At 42.4% G+C, this 22316-nt stretch overlaps 1 long non-coding RNA gene across 1 annotated transcript; it reads left to right on the forward strand.

Annotated features, from left to right (window-relative positions):
- Positions 1-1764: 1764 nt before the first annotated feature.
- Positions 1765-14869, forward strand: LOC309669635. Its single transcript, XR_014268926.1, has 3 exons — positions 1765-1832; positions 4351-4412; positions 14849-14869. It is a non-coding gene; the product is annotated as an uncharacterized lncRNA (long non-coding RNA).
- Positions 14870-22316: the final 7447 nt, after the last annotated feature.

Consider the following 22316-nt stretch of genomic DNA (forward strand, 5'->3'; position numbering starts at 1 on the left):
ACAAAAGTTTTGTTGCGTTGATTACATGGTGCTTAGTGCGTGCAACTCCAAAACGCGAAGAAACCCGTGTCCCAAGGGGCTCGTTTGCTTGTCCCAGCCACCGCCGTGGCTGGGGTGCCCAAACCAGCCACCGCAGGGAGGCACCTCATGGTAAAAGCTTTGCTCAGCTTTAAGTGGTCCGGCCAGATAAAAGCTTCAGTTATGAAGCACAAGGGAATAGCAGTGAGTCTGGGAATTTCTAGTGTTAGAGGTAGGCAAAGGAAAGCTGAAGGATATGAAATCTGACTTATTTTTATTTTGTTTATCTTTTAGGACTTTTATAATTTGACTGCACACTAGTTTTGCCAAGCTCTCCTTTTACAGTATCCAAATATCTCACTAGTATCACTGCATTTCCCAGGTGGGAAAGGACCGCTATCTCCAGTTTGTAGAGATGAAATTGAGAGATGTGGGGTAGGTAAAATAGCTGCCCAAGGCTGCCTGTGGAAACTTGGGCTGGAATTTGGACTGCCATCCCAGTTTCTGCACAAGCCACTAAGCCATCTTTTTTGCAGTCTGGGTTTTCGGAGTATTTTCTAAACAAAAGGAAAGAGTACAGGCCTCTCTCCAGGATGGCAAAAGGCATTGGCTTCTTATGCGCCAGAAACTTGGTGGCCATAGCATGCCAGTTGTTGTTGAGCAAATTTCCCTTTATTTATATATAGCACTGAGAAGCTCTCTGTGAAGGATCTGTCAAGCTCATCAAACCTACTACCATTTGAAAGGGTAATATTAAGCGTGAGGTGTATAGTAAGCATTACTTAAAATATTAATGAAGCATGTAATAGCTGTTAAACTAAAGCCAACAGGAGCAGTGGAGAAGATACCCAGATGTATTACGCAGAAGAGCAAGGAGGAAAACACTCCAGGGATAAGTATTTTGGTAAGAGCCTTTGGTAATTAAAGACATTTAGGCACAAAATGATTTGGTCCAGATAGATGTGTGGGGAACGTGGCATTTACCTAAAACTTGCTGATAGCGGCTGCTTCAGCCATCTCTGAACACCTGGAATCACTAGGAAGGAGGAGAGTAGCAGATGTGTTTATGCTCTAGGAGCTATTGAAGAAACAGAAAAAAGACTGGGAAGAGATAATACGTATCCATAGATCCACAGAGAGAATGAAGAGGAGTACAGGGACTACTCATTTTCATTTGTCAACAGGCCAAAACCTAAAGGGCTTAGCCTGCAGCAAATTAGATTTAATATCAAGGAAAAATATGAATTAGTCATGAAGGGAATATTTTAGAATCAACATCATTGAGACTACTTAAGGCTAGACTTCCTAGAGCACAGCTGGAGATGGTTTAAGGTCAATTTAAGCCTCCCATCACAGAAAGGGCAGTGGAGCTCACTGGGAACGGGCTCCTCTCATGTTGCAGCCACAGGCGGCCTTTGAACCTCAGCAAGGGTTTTCTTCTGCCTTCTGGAAAGTGACAGCCTGGTAGAGTAGCCCTCTCCCCTCCTGCACGTTTTAGCCCATTAGCTGTACAATTTTTAAACTGTTTTATCATTAGCACCCAAGGGAATGCAGTCCTCTGGAAATCTGCCGTTTTCCATGCCTTGCTGGGGAGGAGATGGAGATGTTCGTTCACAAAGGCATGGCGTTTTCTGCAAGATGTGCAAGTAGTCACAAACAGCCTCTTTAAGAATGGGCTTTTGGAGGTGAAGCCGGAGTAATACTCATTATCCCACGAGGAAACACCCCGCATGGTGACCGAGAAGTGCTACACTGACCACTCCTTCGGGAAGAGGCACATCACTTCTTCCCGAGCTTGCTCCTTCACACCTAAGGTGACTATTATTTATCTATGCTGACAAAGTTGTAGTACCACCTGGTCAGGTCCTCACTAGCAGCATAACCCCCTCCTTTACTGGGCTGAGGGAAGAGAGTGCATCGCTTTCATCGTGCCAAGGGTCTCTTGGTGGGAAATACGTGATGGGTGCTGGCGCGCTCAGCCTGACCCACGGCGACAGTGCCACCATCACATCAGGACACATCGAGCAGTGCTGCAATGTGCTGATCCCAGAGTGCCCTCTAGTGCTGACAGCACGGTGGGACTCCCACCCTGCCGAGGGGAGCAGGTCCCCAACATGGCAGTCTTGGTCATGGCATGAGCCGGGCTGGCCCTGGTGGAGTGGGAATGAAAGCCACATAGCACCCGGGGCTCCACATCTCCCGGGCAATATGGCTCGTCTGGTACCCAGCCCTGTGGAAAAGGAGCCTGGACTGGCCATAATTACTCCTACTTTTTCTTTTGCTGTAGGGTGTTCCATTTTCACCTTAATTTTCCGTAAAGCAGTTGAATACAGAAGATACAAGGTGATGGACAACCCACACTTGCAATATTTGTGAAGAATAATACCAAAACCTTTTCATTTATGCATATAATTTTATATAAACTCATTAGAATCTGTTGAGCATATTCACTACATTTGGATAGGGCAGCTTGCTCTTCATAGTGGTGTCACTGTTGCTCAGCAACTTGTATACCTGGGACTATTTGACCTAAAAGATGATGATTTCACCATGTGCAATGCAAACAGACTAAAAAGGAACATGGAAAATATTTTTATTTCTTCGCTACCCTCACCTCCTTTCTGTTGTCATTTAACTTCACAGCTGTTGGGAATTTTACTTTTAAAATGACAAATGTGAGGCCACCTTATAATAGTGGCCATTGCCAGGTGGCTTCTGATGCCAAATCCCATCTTTGCAATTTCTAAGTCTCCTAAAGTTTTAGTAGAATTAAGATGAGATTCTCTACCTCATCTTAAATTTAAGTCTACTACTCCCAGCTGGAAAAAAATTTTGACAAACCAGCAAACCTATGAGGAACAGCAGGGCAAAGAAACCTGTGTGACATGCCAGCTGTGGAACCTGCCACATCTTCTGTTAGGAGGTTGCCGGCCGTGTATTGGGGTTTTCTTTTCAAAGAAGATGCTATTACCAGTTATGACCACTGTGGAGATAGACATGGGGTGTTGTCCTGGTTTGAGAGACACAGGACTAATTTATCTTCTAATGCTTGGGAAAACTGCATTTTTAGAAGACTCCAGTGTCCGAATTTGTGAAAATATTTACTTTACAGCCAGCTATGGTGTGCGGGTCTCAAGGTCTCAGTGTTTTTGAGCTAGCCAGGTGCAGGGATGAGGAGGAGCGAGACCCGGGCACTTGACTCAAGCTGGCCAACAGGATTATTTCATACCATCAACGTCACACTCGTTATGAATTAGAAAGTTTGCTGCGAAGTTCGCGCTCTCTCTTCCTTGATGGCTGCCATCCTGAGAACTTCGTGCCCTGGTGCCGGAGCCCTGAGGCCTTCCCTTCCTCCTGAAGCTGTAGCGCTCGCAGTGTCCGACATTTGCTGTCCACTGCTGGGAGTGCACAGCTTCCTACTGATAGAATTGGCTGAGTATAATCTTTGCATATTCTGTATTGGTGTCGGGATCAATATCAGTTCTTTAGTGCTGTTAATGTTAATTATCTAATCTTATTCTATTAAATCTGTTTATACTTCAGCTCTCGGGTTTTCTTGTTTTTCCCGATTTCCCTTTCCCAGATGGGGAGGGGTCATCGGGTGATAGAATGATTGTCTAAATGACAACAAATTGTTATGGGTCTCTCAAACCATAACAGGTGTAGATGCAGATCCTGTTGTCGTTTGACATGTAGGAAGATGGGGTTATAAATAGGCTCAAGAGGCTCAAGGAAGTAAGTGACGTGCCTGTCTGTCTGTCTGTCCATCGCCGAAGGCCTGGATGGGCTCATCAGAGAAGAGCCTGGGTGAGCTCTTTTGGGAAGAGCTTTACATCTCTTCTCGAAAGATTCTCCAGCACTGAATGCACTGCTCTCTGACTGAGAAAGTTATTGACAACATGTCTTTAAGCACTTCTCTGGTAGGAATTTCCATTTTGTGTAATCTTCAGAGTCAGTCCATCCACTTCATTCTGTTTGTCACTTTACTCGCTGTTGTGAGTGAGGACTGCTACTTCAGTAGCCATCATTTGCTACTGCAGGTAGTAACCAAGCAACCAAGAAATGGTTACCTAGCGGGGCAGATCATTAGAGATGATTTATTTAATCAGAAATAAGTCATTTAGGAGTAGATGAAGACATGGTATTTACCCTCGCTGAGAATTTGCTCCTGTCTGTGTAATCGGTACCAAAATATACCCGAAAGGTTTTATGGACTTGTTTGGAAGTGCCTTCTGGCATTTCAACTAATATTAACAAAAAATTAAATACATCAGTTTTGATATAGTAAATGTTTTCAAACATGACATCTCACCACATATTTCATCTTTATAGCAGCAGAAGTTAATTGTCTCAAGAAGATAAGAGCGTCTTGGGGAAGGAGGCCATCAAAACTGGTAATAATAATGCTGAACGTTAACATGTTATTATTGAATTAAAGTGCATATTCTTTTTTCCTGTATTTGAAATAACTAAAACTCACATTCGATCACTATCTAATCTGTTACTTGGAAAAACAGAGGGAAACTACAGCTTTAGTACCAAAGCATGACAGCACTTATCTTTGTGTTGACTAGTGGCAGAGCCCTAATTAACCAAGTGATTTGTTAGGGGAAGGGACTTTAGATGAATGACTTGGGTTACATCATGTGAAACACAGAAGCAGCTTCTTAAGATATTTTTCTTTGACTTGCTCTAGAATTTCTTGAAGAATTAGAAGTTTCTTTAAGTATCAAGAAGTCCACTGTCTGTTAATTTTGTGGAAAAGTGACAGCTAGGATAAAGTGACTCAGAACTAAGTTCAGGGATTCCTGTCGAACTAAATGTTTACTCTAATAAAAATAATTATTTTGCTTTTATTTTGGATACTTTAATAATAAAAACTGAAATACAGATCTGTTTTTCTTTGACCCTATTTTTTTTTTTTTAAATTTCTTATGATTCTTTGGCATAGCTACTGACACAAAGCCAAAGAAGAAAGCTAGGGAGGCTCCAGACTAACTAATTTGATGTGGCAGAATAATGGCCTTTACAATCACTTTGCAAATGCTCCATCTTGCAGCCACTTGGTTTATGGGAGATCTGTAAAAATACCAAAATAACAAACCACGGATACAGATACCTTGTGCAAATTAAACTTTTAACTGAATTTCTGTATCTCGAAAACTTGTCACTGCTGGGTGTCAATCACAGCCCATGGTTCATAACTGTGCTACACCTACCTGATGAATACCAGAAGCTTTGTTCAAGCATTTCTCTTTTATTGAGTGATAGTTTCATTAACTGAAGTTAAGTGCTTCTCAGGAAAGTATGTCAATCTGTACATAGCTATAGGAAAGAAGGGCTGAGGTCACTAACTCATCTCTGGGGCTTTGTGTATGTTATATTGACGGCAGTGCTGTAAAAATGTCGGTAAGAAATATTGGTTCCAGAGGAGCAGATTTAAATTGCTCTGTTGTCTTTAGCAATTGGTTAGTGTCCTCAGATTTCTGCGCATAAAGTTTTTGCTTCGGAGTAGGCCGTAAAGCATGTACAGACCAGACCTGCTTTCTATAACATTTCTAAAATGTTGTTGCAAGCCTAGTTCCTTGGATGTTATTTGCTTGTTTTGGACATTTGGAGTGCCATGTAAAGTTTGCTTTCTTCCTCTGAAATGCTATGGTTCAGGACTTTAAAAATAACAGGTTTGCAAAGCCTTACCTTCAGATATCATGATTTAAAGATGCTGAGTAGTTCCATTTGGTGCCAGAGAGCTCAGTGCTTTAGAAAAATCAAATTACTTATTTTTCAACCTAAATTTAGACACTTCCATTAAGAAACCCTAATGAATGTTCCAAAGGAATAAGTTAATAGAAATTAATTATCGCCCTCACACTTTTCTTTAGAAAGAAATATTTTGTGTAATGAGAAATCTGGTGAAAAAAACCCTACAGATAAAGGTACTTTAAAATTTGAATATTATTAGAAACTAGTGTGAAGGCCACCTGGATGCATTTCTTAACAGAGATGGATACAACAGAATGCAGGATGGTAAGAGAAAACCCCCCAGATTCTGTGGCAAGACTCAAGTGGTTTTTCCTAAGCAAACAGGAATTCTTCAAAAAATGGTAATTCTGCCCAACTGAATGAAATACAGAGGACAAAAAAAAAAAAAGAAAAAGAGAACTCCGAGATGTGGGAAACGTGAACCACAGATAACCAGAGATACAAAAGACCAAGTAAAACTAAGTCTTCAATAAAGTGAAATCAGAAAACCTGTATGAAAACCTGTAAGTTTGCTGAACTACAGTTAAGGAGAGCGAGTATTGCAGTATGGTGAGGGATTTGTCTCAATCTTCATCACGTAGATTATTGGGGAATATATTTTTCTGAAACCTTTTCTTTCTAAGGAAAAAAACGAAAGGATGTTGCAGGTCAGGGTGCTGACACCTGGAGATACTGGAGTAATATTCAGATGTTTTTAAGCCAGATATTGTGTTTCATTTGATAAATCATATCCTTTCTATAAAAAATCACTGAACAAGTTAACACAGATCTAGTGAAGAATGGGATGACATTTTAATTGAATTTTCTTTTCAGAAGATGCTTCATCCCTCATGGGAGGGATGGCTGAGGAGAATAGGTGTTCATGGAATGAGAGCTGAAGTGCTGTGCCGTCCTGACTGAAAGACAGAAAACCTCACTAAAGTGGGATTAAATGGTTAATTTTTAGTATGGACAAAGGTTAATACCGAAGTCCCTCAGGCTCCTTCTCTGAATACACACGTGTTTACATGCATATTTTTCCTGAAAAGCAGGTGAACACTGAGATGAAAAATACGCAGTAGACAAAGTGATCCAGATTAGCTTGGATGAGAGACGACTGAGGAACTCAGGAGGACAAAAGCAAGCTAAAGCGTGGTACAGTGGAAGCTGAAAAACATTACTGAGTAATGCAAGGCAAGGCACACAGAAAGAATAATTGGAAAAAAAATAACCTCAGCTACTCAGGAAAGAGGAAAAACAAGGTGTTACTGCCATTTTAAGTGGAGGTCAAACTACAAAGAAAGATTTTAGAAATCTTAAGGGAAAAAAACCTAGGATAAACCAATTTGACAAATTAAGAACAACTCTCAGTCTCAGTTATGGGAGAAATTTTAATGCTGGAGAAGTAAGTGGAAGGAAATATCCTGCTGACAATCGTGGTGTCAGGAATTCACTTGTTTTCATTTATAGCATGCTTTAATCACAAGAATATTAAAGAGGAAGGCCAAGTTCATCATGCAGCTGCATTAACACTGTGGTTGTTATGAATTTCACCCGGTGGACCACTCGTCCAGTCCAGCATTGTTATCCTTCTGGGAAAGTAAGCATTTGCTAAAACTCAGTTTAAAAAAAGGAATCTCATGCAAACACGTCACAGTTAGAAATGCTCGGTGAAGGTGTGTGATAAATATATTGAAACGTGTGGAAAATTTTATTAATCTGTCACTCACTTTTCATGACAGGATGACATCTCCACTCTTTATTTATCTATTTTTGAACGTAAGTGCATGGTTTTAGTTGCATTTACCATATTTCTATTGTTTTATAAAACTGGCATGTTTATAAATAATTGTATAGCTTAATAGTTGTGAATGCAAGTTTTACAGAAACACAGCACCTTGGTAGCTGTCACTAATATTACCTCAGTGTTAAAGCAGATAATGTAAAGTACTCCAATTTATTTTTAACGTAATAACCACGAGGCTGTAGGTGTGGAGCTGAACGCAAAGCCGGTGAGTCATTTCAGTTCCCCAGTGATTTGTGTCATCTCTCTGTTCAATACTGATCCCGAGGCACGCTGTTGCTTTACTTCTTGCTGTGTGGCGCAGCGGGCACAGCTCATAACAGAGTTCTTAATGACTCTCTCAAATTTTGCCAGGGAAAAACGGGCACAGTTTTGACATTGATCTTGCCAATGTCACTGCGCCGGCATGTAGAGTTAAATGTGGGCACCACCCGCCTTTCCTCTAAGGCAGCCGTCTGAACAGAAGAAGGAGCATAGCCACCAGTCGCTTTCAGAAAGCCAAAGTGGCTATTGCTTTTTAGCTTAAGCAAGAGAGAGATCACGCCTTCCTTTCTCTTTCTCTAGTGGGTGAAAGAATAAGAGATATAATTAAAAAAAAGAGAAAATGTAAGCATACATTGACTCTGTCAGACCTTGGGAAAGCTGGCAGTACTCTCCAGAGAGCCAGTTCCCCTTGGCCCCCTTGGTCCCTGCAGGAGAGCAGCCTTTGGTGCCCACCAGCAGAAAAAAGATGCTGCTCTGCTTCTGCACCAGGTGAAAGCCGTGCTCTGGGGGAGGGGGCGAAGCTCAGCCAAAGAGGAGCTTGTTTATCTTAACATGCATTTCAGGCTGTGAGTTCACCAGCGTAATGGCATCCACTGGTTTATGTTTCTGTGAAGTTTGTAAAAGCTCCCAGTGTGCATTTTTTGACCTGATTTCAATTAGCGGGAAGCTCACTGTGTGGGAAACCCAACTCCCGGTGAAGTTGGACAATGCCACTTGCGGAAGTCATGTTTTGCAAGAGGTATTTTGCCTATAAAATTTTCAATTTCCACTTAATATAATATCTAGCACAGTACAAAGGGTTTTATTCTTTTCAGGACTTAGAGGATAGTCTGTGGGGTATAATGTACTCTCAGCTACCAAAACAAACCACTTCACTGGTTTTGAGGAGAGGCTTGTAATAGCACCATTTGTTCAAACACTGGAATAAAAGTAAAGCAGTTAATCTAAGGAGTACTGACAGACAAAAAGCAGTATCAATAAAAGCTAATTGTCTGTTAGCTCCAGGTATATTTTTATTGAGTGTTTCAATCCTAGCCTAAAAGCATATATTAAGAAAAGGCTCTGCTATCTTCACAGATCAAGCAGCAACCGGAGCAGACTGCAGTCTCGTTTCTCTCTATACTTTCCTTCCTAGCCCATCCCTCCTTCAGCTGGATGCCTCCATTTAGAGGAGCTTTTAACACCTCTGTGTAGTCCCACTGAAGCTCTTCTCAGTAGCTGTCAACCCACAGCACCGGGGTGATTTCCTTACGTCCCCACGTACAGCCCGCGAGTCATAGATTTAAGGAGGAGGTCACTGTAGTTTGCGTGTAGAAGGAGGGCGCAGCTCATCTTCACACGAGTTTGATTTTTTCAGTGACAGCAAACACATTCTTCACAATGTCAGCAGCACAGTCAAGGCTTTCATTAATTATTTGACGTGGTTTGTGTCTGGGACACGTTAGACATTTGATTGGTGGGTGGAGGACCTGCAGATTTTCTGATGCGTGCTTGTGTCTGATTTTGTCCGATGCAGACTTTCAGCCTGGCCACCAAGAAATTAGTTGCCCTTTAAGATGAGATGCCCCAAATCATCTCCCATTGGCTGAGACTGGAGCTTAGGAGCTGTGTGTTTATGTCATTGGAGCCCCCTCAGGTTTTCCAATAATTTGTTTATTCGCCCAACAAGAACAAAAGCCACAGGCTTCAACGATTTTGTGCTCCAACCCCTACCTTGAAATAACAGGGCTTTGTTGTTTTCTGGCATATTTATATTGATTATTAATAATAAATACATTAATTGGTATTGCCCTCCAGTAATGGATCATGCCCAGCAAGACTGTGTGCAGATAGAAAAAAATGTTATTTGCTATTTCAAGTGAGGCTTATGAATCAGCTAACCCTTAGCAGACCAAAGATAGGAAATCTTTTTTTCCTTTGAAAGATCTTTTCTTTGTCATAACCCACATTGATCAGCACAGTTGTGACTGTACAGTATTTAGTTATTTTTATCTAACACCTGGCAGCAACTTGTGCATCACTACTGAAACCATCAATTGAGCTATTAAGAAGGAAGACACATTTAATAACCCCTGCAGTTCTCATCACAGCAGGGCTAAGTCTAACAGTGACGTTCTTAACATCCGCACTGAATTTCAGTGCTTTTTATTACATTGGCCTTGTTTCATTAGAATTCAGCATTCTTCAGCCTACTTACAAAACATAGACTTTGTATTTTGCAGATTTTGTTGGCTGCCATGGGTGGATTGGTGTGGTCAGAAGACCAAGTGACAGTGTTCACAGAACGGAGGGAAAAATCAATTTAACTTTAAAATATAAGCACTTACTGAGGCTAGAGAGGAAATAATGGAGGCAGGCTCTTCTGTCTAGCATGACAGTGGGATCTCAAAGCATAATAAGATACAGAGGAAAAACAGGGTAAGCAGCTGGAGTGAAATGCCATGTTTGTTAGGCAGGAAATCAATAATCTTTGATGGGCAAATCTTATACAAACCTTTATTCTGGGCCTGCTATGTTTGGAAGTTACAACAAAAGAAACAAAAGCTTGTTACTTGGAAAAATCCAACCTCAGGTTACGCATGTTTACCAAGCTGAAGGAGTGCCTGGAATCATTCTTTTGCAGAAGAAAAACAAGTGAGAAGGATTTTGCTGGTGAGAGCTGAATGCATACTCCTCTGGGAACTGAAAACACATGGATTTGATCACACCTCTTTCTCCTGCTTCCAGATATCCGTGTTTGCCTGAAGAACGCCACTCTCCCTGGGATAGCTAAGAAAACCGATGTGGTCGTTAACTTTTCCGGAGATAGCAATGGGGGAGCAGTGGCGCAGGCAGCGCAGTGGCTCATGATGTGACCCTCTGGATCAGGCAGGAGTCCCTGGTGCATCTCAGAAGAAGGGCATTTCAGGAGATGCAGTCTGGTGGGGCGGGTGGGAAGTGGACCCCAGGGAGCAGCTGAATTGGAGGATGGTATTTTCCAACCTGCTTGGTCGGATTGCAGCACTGCCAATCCCAGATGTTCACAAATCACAAGGAAAGTCGGAGAAAGGCCTGAGATTGGTTAAAAACTTAAAACTGAGATTTTAAAAAGAAAATAAATTTAGGGTGTGGTTTATTGCCTTCAGGTTTCTTAGCCTTTAGGGTGCACTTGAGTCATGTTTTTAAGTTTCTCTTTGCTACCACGAGGTCTAGGAAACTTACTTAAAACCGTAAGCCAAGATTCTCACCTAATCATTTGACTGTGGGAGCTGAAAAATATAAAATTATGAGAGGTGCAGCACTGACTGGTGCGGCCAGGCATATGGCAAGTGCTTGGAAAAGGCCTCTCGAAGAGGGAGGGGAGGCAGCCTGGGAAGGGGGTGCAGCGAAGAGGCCTGGGAAGTTGGTGGGGAAGAGTGTTGAGAGGCAGTCACAAGGAGAGGGTGGGCTGTCGAGGAAAGCAAAGATGTCACGGTGAAAGCGTAGGGTGATGCAGCGGCGGTATGGACGTCAAGCCTCTCACTGAGGCCTTTGCCTGTTTGGGCATGCCAGGTCCAACTTCCAAAGGAGATGGGAAAATATTTCCTACAATAACCTCCACGAGTTAACCCCTGCGGGTCCTTGGTGCAACAAAATGAACTGTTTAGCAGATGAATTTGCTTTTCTGTGGAGACTGAGATTATTTGGTTGATTTACAGAGAGAATATTGCAATGTAAGAATTGTTACTTGGAGAAACGGGTGCTTGGCCTGAGCAGAGTGAGCTGCTGATGATGAGTGGCATGTCCAGATTAAAACTAACTGATAAGAAGGTGACCTGTGGCAGCCCTAACTTAGCTATTCAGTTTAGTAAGAGAGTAAAAATCTTTAGAGCCTGGAGAAAGCCAAAGAGCAACTGGACTGAAAAGATGGAACAGTCTTAAGATCGTGAACATTTACATTTTGCAATTTCCATCTTTTAAAATATCAAGTCTAGCCAGGAGTGGATGAGGGTGTTGAGAGCCATGAAAGGCCTTAGCTTTGAATTAGCCTCGCTTTAGCTGTGAGATACTTCTGAACTCAACGCAGAAGTAGAGAAGAGACTGCAGTTCAAGCACAGGGTGAAGATTTAGGAAATTGCAGTCCTGTTGCCAACTAAGCCACTGACAGGGGGATGAGTGTACTCAGTGTGAACAATTTTATAGGTGAATGTAGGGAGCTATGCATGCAGACCTTAATGACTCCTCAGTGTCCTTCACTGCGGAAAAAGAAATGGCACGAAGCACTCCATGACGTGTCTTCCTCACAGTTCAGCAATCCCTGCCTCCCACCAGAAAACCCTCAGCTGAAGTCAGAAATTGCATTTGCATTTCTGCATGCCCTGTGGACTATTTGCGCTACCCGGCGTTTGGCTTATAACTTGATGGGCTGGTCTCCGACAGGCAGAGGAAATAAATCCTTGCAGGTGGCAAACATGAGCACAGGCTCGTGTCCCCTCTTGCAGTGCAGGTGGCACGTGGGGACTGGCTGGCCACTTCAGATACCCCTTTTCTCTGTCCAGAAGCAGCCTTGGATGACTCTCACGGTCTTCGAGGATGGAGGCTCTGTTCTGTCTTAGGCATTGTTAAAAGGAATTACTCTTAAAAAAATAAAAAAATAAGAAAAAGTGAAACAAAGCCATGTGGGTTTTTTTCTACACAAATACCTACTCCATTGGCTGATGTTTTTATTATGCTTACCGCTGTTTGAACAAACTCCTTGCTGCACTAAGAGCTAGTTGGGGTTTTGGGTTGAGTAGCTGATACTTACACATGTCTTCAAAGACTCCGCAGTGGTGCTGCATACTGAAAAAATTGTGCAGATTAGGCACTTTTGAAAATCCTATTAGAAGTATCAGTTCAATACATTTTGTTAAGAAACTTGAACTAAAATAGAACCATGAAATCAAAGCCAATCTAGCATTAATATTCCACGAAAGTAAAAGTGGAGCATTACAGACATCAAATCAAAATCAAGTCAACAAATTGACTGCGGCACTGGATCAAAATGAAACCAAATTGCCAACCTGATGAAAACCCACAGTGTTTATGAACTCCAACAATCTATGAAAGTGCATGTATGTTTAGCTAGGAATTTCAAAAAGCACATTTTTTCAGAGCTGGACACAAACGTAGCGCTGAGTTGGGTTATGCAAGGTGAAACCACCATTTCAGAGCCAATTATCTGGCTTCCTTCTTGGGATCCTGTTCCTCAGCAATGAGTAATTCCTACCCCCGCCCGCACGAGTGCCATCATACGTAGCACAGGCTCAGAAGAGGACGCTCCTGATAAGCAGAAGTTTGACAGAAGTTATTTACCAGAAATTGAAGATGGTAATTTCAAGTCTTTCAGGATTAACCAGAAACCCCAGAAAATACATTAAAGAGCAATTTTATGCAATGTTATATATAACTTCTAAGCCTCGGGAACTTTCCTTCCCACCTCTTTTTTGAAAAACTTGTGCACATCTGGAAATATAAAGCTGCACTTTAACACTAGGAAACTGAAGAGTATAAAAAGACCTGGGCGTCTTCTACCTAACAAAATAGGAAAGGAAAAAATAGATGACTGTGGTGAGTGTGGCGTAGCTACTTCTTGAACTCTCTCACTCCTTCACGCTTATGGAAGAGAGGTAAGGGCTGCAGCCGAGGAGTGAAATGGCAGCAGTCGCAGCCCTCATTGAAATCAGGGCTTTCCTGGGTTAGGGAAAGACTTGTGAAATCCTGATGCTGCTGGCTGGGGCCATAATTCCTATTAACTAGAGATTTTAGAGAATCTGAACTTTCAGTCCTTTTCCGGCAATACAGGCTGCTGCCCTGGAGTCAAAGCCCGTTTGAATTTTCAGATGTCCCTCAATCAGATTTGCAGCGCTTTCCTCCAAGGATGAGCCATGAGTCTGTGCTGGCCTTGCAATTTGGTCCAACAGGGCTCAAATTCTCTCTCACACAGCAAGTATCATTAAAAAAAAAAGCTGTTTAAATCACGAGCATATCGTGTTTTGAATGCCATAGAAATGGATGCCTTAATGGGCTCAAATGCATCATAAGGAAGACTAAATAATGGGAGCACTTCTGACTGCTTTTGAGGGAGCTGCCATTATCTTCAGTGAGGCAGAGCTCCCAAGATGACACCGTGCCATTATTTTATGGAACATTCAACATTTAAAAGTTTGGGGTTAGCTCTCTGGGAAAAGTAAACTACAGGAGAACTTGACAACAAGCAGTGTCGACAGTGTCTGTCAGCAAAATTAAGAAAGAAAAATGTACTGTGTGTCTCATCACCTCAGCTACTTTTCAGAAGTTCTTGCTTTCTGTTTGGGAAATGAACTATAAGTCAGACAGCTTCTCAGCAGGAATCTTGGTCTTCATATGCTTTATGCAATAACATTTATCAATATGAAATTTACTGTAAAATGTTACGTTTTATCTGCAGTCTACATATAAGCTTTTTTGTTTTTTTTTGTTTTTCAAAAAAATCTTGTATCTTGATCCCATATTTTCATAGTGCCTTTTTTGAATTTGTTTCCATTGTTGATCCTCTTGATTTTTATTGCCGGAGTCACTGCTAGATCTTAAAACGCCAGAGGGACCAATGTCTGACCTAAAGGGCAGTATAGTTCTTGCCTGAAAGCTAGTGATTTGACATCATGTGCCCAATTGTGAAATGGGAAATTCTGCTATTTTTTTCTGTTTGTTTTCCTTTTGTTTGGTATGGTAGACATCGTTGCGTCAACACTCTGTGGAAAAAAAAATGTACAGCTCCCAATTTGTACCCTTCTTATAGGGAGTATGTTTGCACACAGAGTTGCTTCTCCCTTTGAACAAGCTCTTGCACCATAGACTCATGGCTCCTGTCTGTGTAACAGGGGTAACAATACACATTTGTCTCATAAGATCTACTGCTTTAATATTTGAGATTTGAGGCATTGTGTATATGTACCATTTTATTAAGAATAAAATTAATGTTTAGGTTTGAAGTTTTTTTTCAGTGGACATATGTATATTGTTTTTCTCAAAATTGTGCAGAACACAAGAGAGGAGGACGACTGGAGGACTGTATCGAGAATCTGCATCTAAACAAGAGTAGCTGAAGGTGAATAACCTTTGGGTCAGTAATCTTCATTCTGATAAAGTTCCTTTAGAGTTAGGAAAGTGTGAGGTTTTCTTTATTGGCTTTTACGCTTTAAGTGAAAACTCAGGATTAAAGTCAGCCAGCAAAAGAGAAGCCTGCCTTGAAGATTCTTTTAATTAAGATAAATTTTACCAACGTTTTCACTTGGCATGTTGAAGCTCTTAAACTGAGTTTACAATTGAATTTAAGTTACAGTACACCGGAATGTTAAGAAATCTTAAATATAAAACCATCTCCAACTCAGAAATCCCACAGTCTGGAATTGCTTTGAGGGGGAAAGGACAAAAATCTGAGATTATTGGAAGTCTATGAATGCCTCCAACTCCAGAACACCAGTTTTGTATTTTAATAAAATTTGAAAATTACAGAGTTGATCTCTTGCTTGTAGAGATCAGCTGAAAAAAAAAAAACCACCAAACTGTGCCCAGACTGAGTCTGCAGGTTACAAACATGATGCTGTTATTTCTCCTATACAAAGTTTTGCATAGGAAATTGCAGTTGTGTATAAAATGATAGTTCAAAAATAGTTTTCCATCAGGGAACATACCTAAGCATAAATACAGAGGAGCAAATTAAATTGGAATTTTTGGACTGAATTTCCTCTGTGGCAGAGCGAGGCATGAATGATAAAGTGACTGGGTAAAAGCTCTCTTCCCAGTCTGTGATCCCAGCGATCACAAACTAAAAATATTTGTGATCATATTTGCAAGCCATTCCCTATAACGGCATTATGTTGCATATTTTAATAAATGCAAAATCACCATAATAGCTGCCTCAATGAATACAAAGGCTAACTCCACTGCTTTCTTCCCATCAGAAAATATTTTCAGCCATTTTAAAAGCAGAATTCAGCAGATATTTGAAGCTAATGGCAAATTTCCCATTGGCCCCAGTGAGGACTGGGACTGATTTTTGTTCCTTTTAAGAGTCATCTTTTTTTATCCTATTCAGCATAAGAAATAGTTAGAGACGAGCTTTCTTTTTGATCAGAGAGTTGTGAGTCTCTCCCAGAATCAAACCTCAGGTCTGGCTGTCTCCTGCCTCCCTGTACCCCCACCTGTGTGGCTCTCGCTCACATCATCCCTCTGATCAAAAAAACAACGCTTGCACTAGTTATGCAGGTTTTAAGACATTTCCTTGAGAAAGTTCTGTACTACCGACTCACGAATGTTTCTTTAGTTTGGATGAGGGATGTCAATCAGCAACATTGCCAATTTATGAATGGCTCCTATTTCCAAAATCACTTCTATTGTTACAGTCTGACAAACTACCCAGAGAGTTCAAAAAAATTGCTGGCTGCAAGGGCTAATTCAGCTCCTTTTTTTGTGGTGTTTCATTCTTTCCCCGCGCCATGATTACCGTCCTATTTTTTCTGACGGTTGTAAAGTGACCAACTAATTATGTATTATCAAAGCTGCACGTAACAGTGGAATTTGTCTCGCGGCTGATGTATGTAAAAACAAGCCGTGTGAGTCAGACAGTCGGGGTACGGATGGCTGTGCCGCTCCACCTGGTGCCTGTGTTAGCACTTATTCACGCCTTCCCTTTGTTCCTCCGGGCTCCTTTTACTTTGTCCGGCTGCACAGCTAGAATAGGTACTGACTGCTGCATTGTGTATGCCTTCATGTTTTTTTTTTTTTTATTATTACTACGGGGGAATAAAACCGCTCAAAAAGGTGTGTTTTCTTTCTGGGAAAATTTCTCGGTAATGCGGTAGCTTGTACGTTAGGGAACTCGAGCCTTGAAGAATGTGACAAAGATTACTAGATGCCAGTTTGGTTTCACTGGTAGTCGCTCAGGCAGTTATTTGGAAGAAATGGGAAAACCCTGAGCCTCCTTCCAGGCTGGAATAGGTTCAACAGTCTGTGAATATCACGGTAGAAATTTACACGCTTATCCCTTGAGAAGCCTGTGCACATATGGTATTCTTTTGCAAATTATTTAATTAAAGCTCAAAAAGCACATGAAATCTGGAATGCTCACTTCCAAGAACACCTACCGCATTAAATCAGACTCTCCAGGTTGAAACACGGAGGTGTTTTCTAAAATGTCATTTACTTTTCCTTTCTGCATTCTTATGTTTTCCAATTCCCTCGCCTTAAGCAACAATGAGAGACCTACATTCCCTTTGGTATCTACTCAATTTCACCTGGTAGACCTGTGCAATACTGAAATGTGGAGGTTGCTACCTCATGCGTTAACTCGTTTTTGATACAAAGGTATATGGAAGGGCTTTTGTTGTCTGCAGAGTCTTGCTCGTGTTGATTTATAGAAATTCTAAACTTTCAGGTCTCAATGTGACCCAACAGCATTCCTTCTATTATATATGCTTAAGTGCTTGGCAGTGAGGTAATACGCAGTGAGGGAAGACGGAGATTACCCACTCTGGGTTAGGAGGTTGGGAATTGCCTACTATATTCAGATGCCACTACTTGGAAAGAGATACTGTACTTGCCAAAGCACACTGCCTATAATTATCAAGCCTGTCAGTTTGATTTCTGCTTTGAACAAATTGGAAAAAAGAAGAAAGCAAAGAAAACGCCCGAACTCTTGCTACTCAGATCGTAGCTGTTTTTCAGACCATATGCTATTTCATTTGACAAGATGCTTATCTTGCTGCCCGAGAGCACTGGGAACAAATGCTGTTTTTTTTTCCTGGGCTGTTCTCAATGGAGCACGCACCTGCATGTGGAGCCACTGCTGGCTTTGAATCGAATGCCCGCAGCCTTCATGCAAGAAGGTCACCCAACCAGAGCCCCTCTCTCTGTGTTGTGGAGGTGGGCTGGTGGGTTGCCTCCTGTCTACACCCCTGTCTGTAGTGTGCTCTCCCGGGCCTCCTACTTTTGTAATAACCAAGCCAGTTCGCAAAGCGATGGGATCAAGCCATACCCACTTCTTCCATTTCACACGCAGATTCAATACCTTCTGCTTTTTGACTTTCCTGCCTTTCATATGTGGTCAGAGAGGATCAATGTTTTTCACCCTCAGCGTTTATAACTTGGTGGTTTTTAACGGAGAAAAAATGGTGTCACATAGCCATGCCTGCTCTCTTGCCAAAGCTGGTCCTGATGTTCATATGTGCATACCCAACCTGGCTTGAAACAGATGATAGTATAAGTATGGTAGCTCACAGCCAAGGCTTTGCCAAGTATTGGGCTTCCCGGGCAGCCACAGAGCTCGCTGCTGTGGCTGCCTGCCCGGCAGCAGTTGAAATAGGTACCTGAAGACTACCTCCTTTATGATGCGCATAAGCTTTAGTCACAGCAGTAACAAAAGCTATACCTACATACATACAGTTATATCCATAAATACAAGAAAACGCAACTCATTGAAATCTCTGAATTCCACAGGAGACCTTGTTCCCCCCCCGCCTTGCTTACCTCCCAAGGTGTCCCTCTGGAAAACATCAAGCTAATTTTAGCTAGTCAAATTACTGGGGAATCTCAGATAGCTTAGGCAATTAACAGAAGTTTCATTTTGATTACTTTTGCGCAGGTTTTGTGTGGAAATGGTGCTCTGAAGACTCGTTTTAGGGAGAACACTATTGTATCAATGTAGATGGCAATTTCTTTCTGATGCAGTAACTTTTTTGCTTTCAGTGAGGGCAACGTCAAGACTGCCCCTTCCAGCAATGAGATCTGATGACCCTTAAAATCAGAATGGGAATGCGAGAACTTAATGATCACCTTCAGTTGTAAACAGTGCGAACTGTGGAAGTAAAGGAATCATTAAAAGCTGTAAAAAGAGGGTTCTGCTACTTCTTTTCTGATTACACGCGCTGTAGTCAGATGGACCCATTTGGTTCCGGGGACCCAGCAGTCGAAAATGCCGCTCTGCAGCATTCACCTGAAAGCGGCAGCCCAGGGAGAAATAGGTTCAAACTTGCATGGACAGTCCTTGGATTATTTTCATGTGAATGGCAGAATGAAATAATTTGTGATTGCAGATAACGCATGAAGCAATTACCAGAAATATGGTATTTTGGCCCAAGGAAATTCGTGTTCAGGCAATAATTTCAAATGTTTTAAATTCTACACTTCTGTAGGTAAGTGACACAAAATCCTTTTTTGGTAATGATTATATCACCAAGTCTGTCCTTGCATGCCCTTCCTTGTTAGCTATTCAAGCATTAAAAAGATTTATGAACATTGTCTTACTTTCAGTAGCCTCTTTTTTTCTACTTTTTTAGTTTGCAATATCTGACATGCCAAATGTTGTGCTTTTTTAAATGAAGTCCTCCAAGTGATAAACTACTGCGTTTAAGATTAAATACATGACTTTATCTCTGCTCACTTGGACCTGGGAAAGGCTGTAGCTACAGAAACTCCGACATTTCCATCCCTGGTCAGACTAGTCCAGCTAGTAACTTAACAATGAAGCTGATAATACTAGATGCTGCAGAGGTATAAGCACGATATTTAAAGATTAACAGTATAAAACAATCAATTGTTGAAAAATGCATTGAATATAATGTGTGAGCTTTTATTGTGAATTACTTTTAAGCCTACCCAATGACTTTGTGAAAATTTTATAATCTAAAGTAATAAATAAACTTTCAGCAAATTTTGAAAAAAATTCTAGTCTACAGTGGTAGTATCTTCTTTCTTTTATATTATAGAATATTATAGAAAAAGGATGTATTGAATTACTTTCTCTCAAAGTCTGTTATTAGATATACCTCTTGCATATCATCTCGGAATCGTTTCTCTCTCTAAATCTTTACAGTCTCTCTTCGTATCAATAGTCTTCCAGTTTCTTTATCCTTTCAAAGTATATTTTCAGAACCCTTCCTATATCTACTTTATCTTTTAATATTTTCTTTTCTTTTTGAAATAACATAAGAAATACAGCATTCCATATACAACACTGGAATGAAATAGAATAAAAATGTCATTTTTTTTTCTCATTCCCTGTGCTCTCTGCATTTTGCATCCTGTCATGACTTTGGGGTTACACAGGTGATTCCCAGATCATTTTTTTTCTGAGTACTGCTACTTAATTTATGTGCATAATATTTGAGGAAACCAAAATCAAAATTAATCCAGAGCAGAAATTGAAATCAGAGGGAGAAATAAATGGAGCTACAATAAATGACCGGAGAAAATAAATAAGAGCTCAGCCAACAAAACCCACGCTTTTCTATTATTTATACCTTCTGGAATAAAAATAAATTGGCTTTGAGGAGACATGCATCAAAATTTTCAGCCGGTGTAAATCTTTGCATCATTGCCTCTACTGGGAAGGGAGGACCTGTGCAGTGCCGTGTGATGAAAGAGGCCACCTCGGCAGCCCTTCCACCTGGGCGCAACCTGAAGGACGACACATCTGCGGGAGAGAAGCAAGCTGCAGTTCCTCGGTGCGCACCGAGAGGAAAGCCAGGGGTGGCATTTACCTCGGCCAGTTTTTTACATGACTTGAGGTGGCAGTTGTCTCCAGCAGCTGGTGGGAAGATTCCAGTAGGAGGTGGGAAGCCCAGCTGGTGTGGGCTCTCCTCTACTGCTCCAGGTATTTTTGGCACACACCAGAAGGTGGCTGAGGTACCAGCGCAAAGTTTACTGTTGAGGGCAGTTGGTGACAATTCACACGCCTGAGGTTGCAAAGGTCTAATCGGTGCCTGAGAGAGTGCAGGGCTGGGCTGTGTCCCCACCACTGCCATCCCGGGGAGCTGTTCTTCCCAGCTGTCCCCGCTGTGGGCTCCTTGCCTCAGGGTCCGGGTGGGCGATGTGGAGCTGTGGTCTGGTGCATATTTGTAAATGTCTTCATTAACAGACGCTCGTGGGGCAAGTTCCTGGAGAGTGAGCCTGGAAATGTGACTTTTCAACCCTGGCTGAAGTGCTTCCTTCCCTGGAAGCGAGGATGACCCAGCACCCCGGGGTACCCTTGGTAGCCCCTACTTTGCAGAGTTTCCCACTCTGGCCATGAAAGCAGTGAGCATGCAGGCAGCAAACACGTGGGGATCTGCTGCAAGAGAGAGCGCTTTTGGGCAGAGGGGGAGCTCCAGCGGTGCCAGGCCTTCCTCCACACCCTTTGGGGCAAGGCTGTCGCCACGGGATGGAGGAGAAACCCTGGTCCCTCGGGCAGGTAGCTGCCTTCAGCCAACAGATGGGGAGGTACAACTCACTCCTACTGTCCCTGCAGCACAGGGAAAAAGTAGTTTGGGAAATCATGTGCTAAGGACACTCCTCCTACCCCAAATGGGACACTAGCAAGCACTGTAACAACACATGCTATAATACAGCTGTCTGCCCCAAGTATAGGCGGCGTGCCTGGGTAGATGCTATTTCGTGCTGAACTGATACCATCTGTAAATTTTTTGGGGATAACAGGAGTCGAGGAGACATTGTCCCGGCTGTGGATGAAGAGCGAGCTGAAGATCCGTATGCATATTGCTTATGCGCTGTGGATGCGTTAATGTGCTTTCTTCCCTCCCAGGAGCGACGTAGCGTGACAGGGTGGGGATGCGACCAGTCGCTGGCGTTACTGTCAGCTTTACAATAACGGTCTTTTGATATTTACTCTTAAACTCTGTCACATATTTTTATTCCATTTTCAACAGGTGTTAATCTCTTCGCAGAAGCAGCTGAGCATTCGGCTTTGCTCAGCTGTCTCTAATCAGAGCCAAAGGCAGTCCTGAAACCATTGTAATATTTCCCTTTTTAAATTATCTATGAATATTTAAAAGGAAACGCTGCATGTCTGCGCAACCTCGGCTCAACGCGTTTCTCCCTCTGCCTTGGTAGTACCTGCTTATGATAATGCAGAGCCAACAGGAGGCCGGTTGCCCAATTTTGCTCTTTCGATACACACTGAAACATCTGAGGGACAAGAAGGAGGGGAAGCGCGAGCTGGCGAGCCTGCCCGTCGCTCTGAATTGTCGCGGGGACCCCCTGCTCTGCAGGGCAGCAGGGGTGGACGGGCAAGGTCCCTGAAAGATGGGGTCACCTGTGCAGTGGTGGCAGTGGCATGCACAGCCACTACAGAGCGGGGCGGCGTCACTGGCTTTAATAACTGGAGGTTACCATACAGTGAAACACCTCTAATATCCTTGAAAACTACTCATCTGGAGAGCAAAGTATATATTGCCTATCTCTGCCCCAGAAACACACTCTCTGGGCAGAAGCTCGGGCAGTGTCTCTGCATTGCTGGGTTTGTGACTGCCCCCGGGGATGCTGCTGCCTCCTCTCCCTGCCGGTGGGTTCATCGGGGAGAAGATCCCTTCCAGGGTGGCCTTTTGGGATTTGACCACAAGCGGAAATTTCATCAGTCTGCACCATGTGTTTGCTGACAGTACGTTAAATGAGTTGCGGCCCGCAGTGTAGCTAACCACTGGTGGATTTTATCAGTCCCGTCAGAGGGTCATGT

This window comes from Vanellus vanellus, assembly GCF_965231255.1.
Source record: "Vanellus vanellus genome assembly, chromosome: 3".
NCBI classification, from domain to species: Eukaryota; Metazoa; Chordata; class Aves; order Charadriiformes; family Charadriidae; genus Vanellus; species Vanellus vanellus.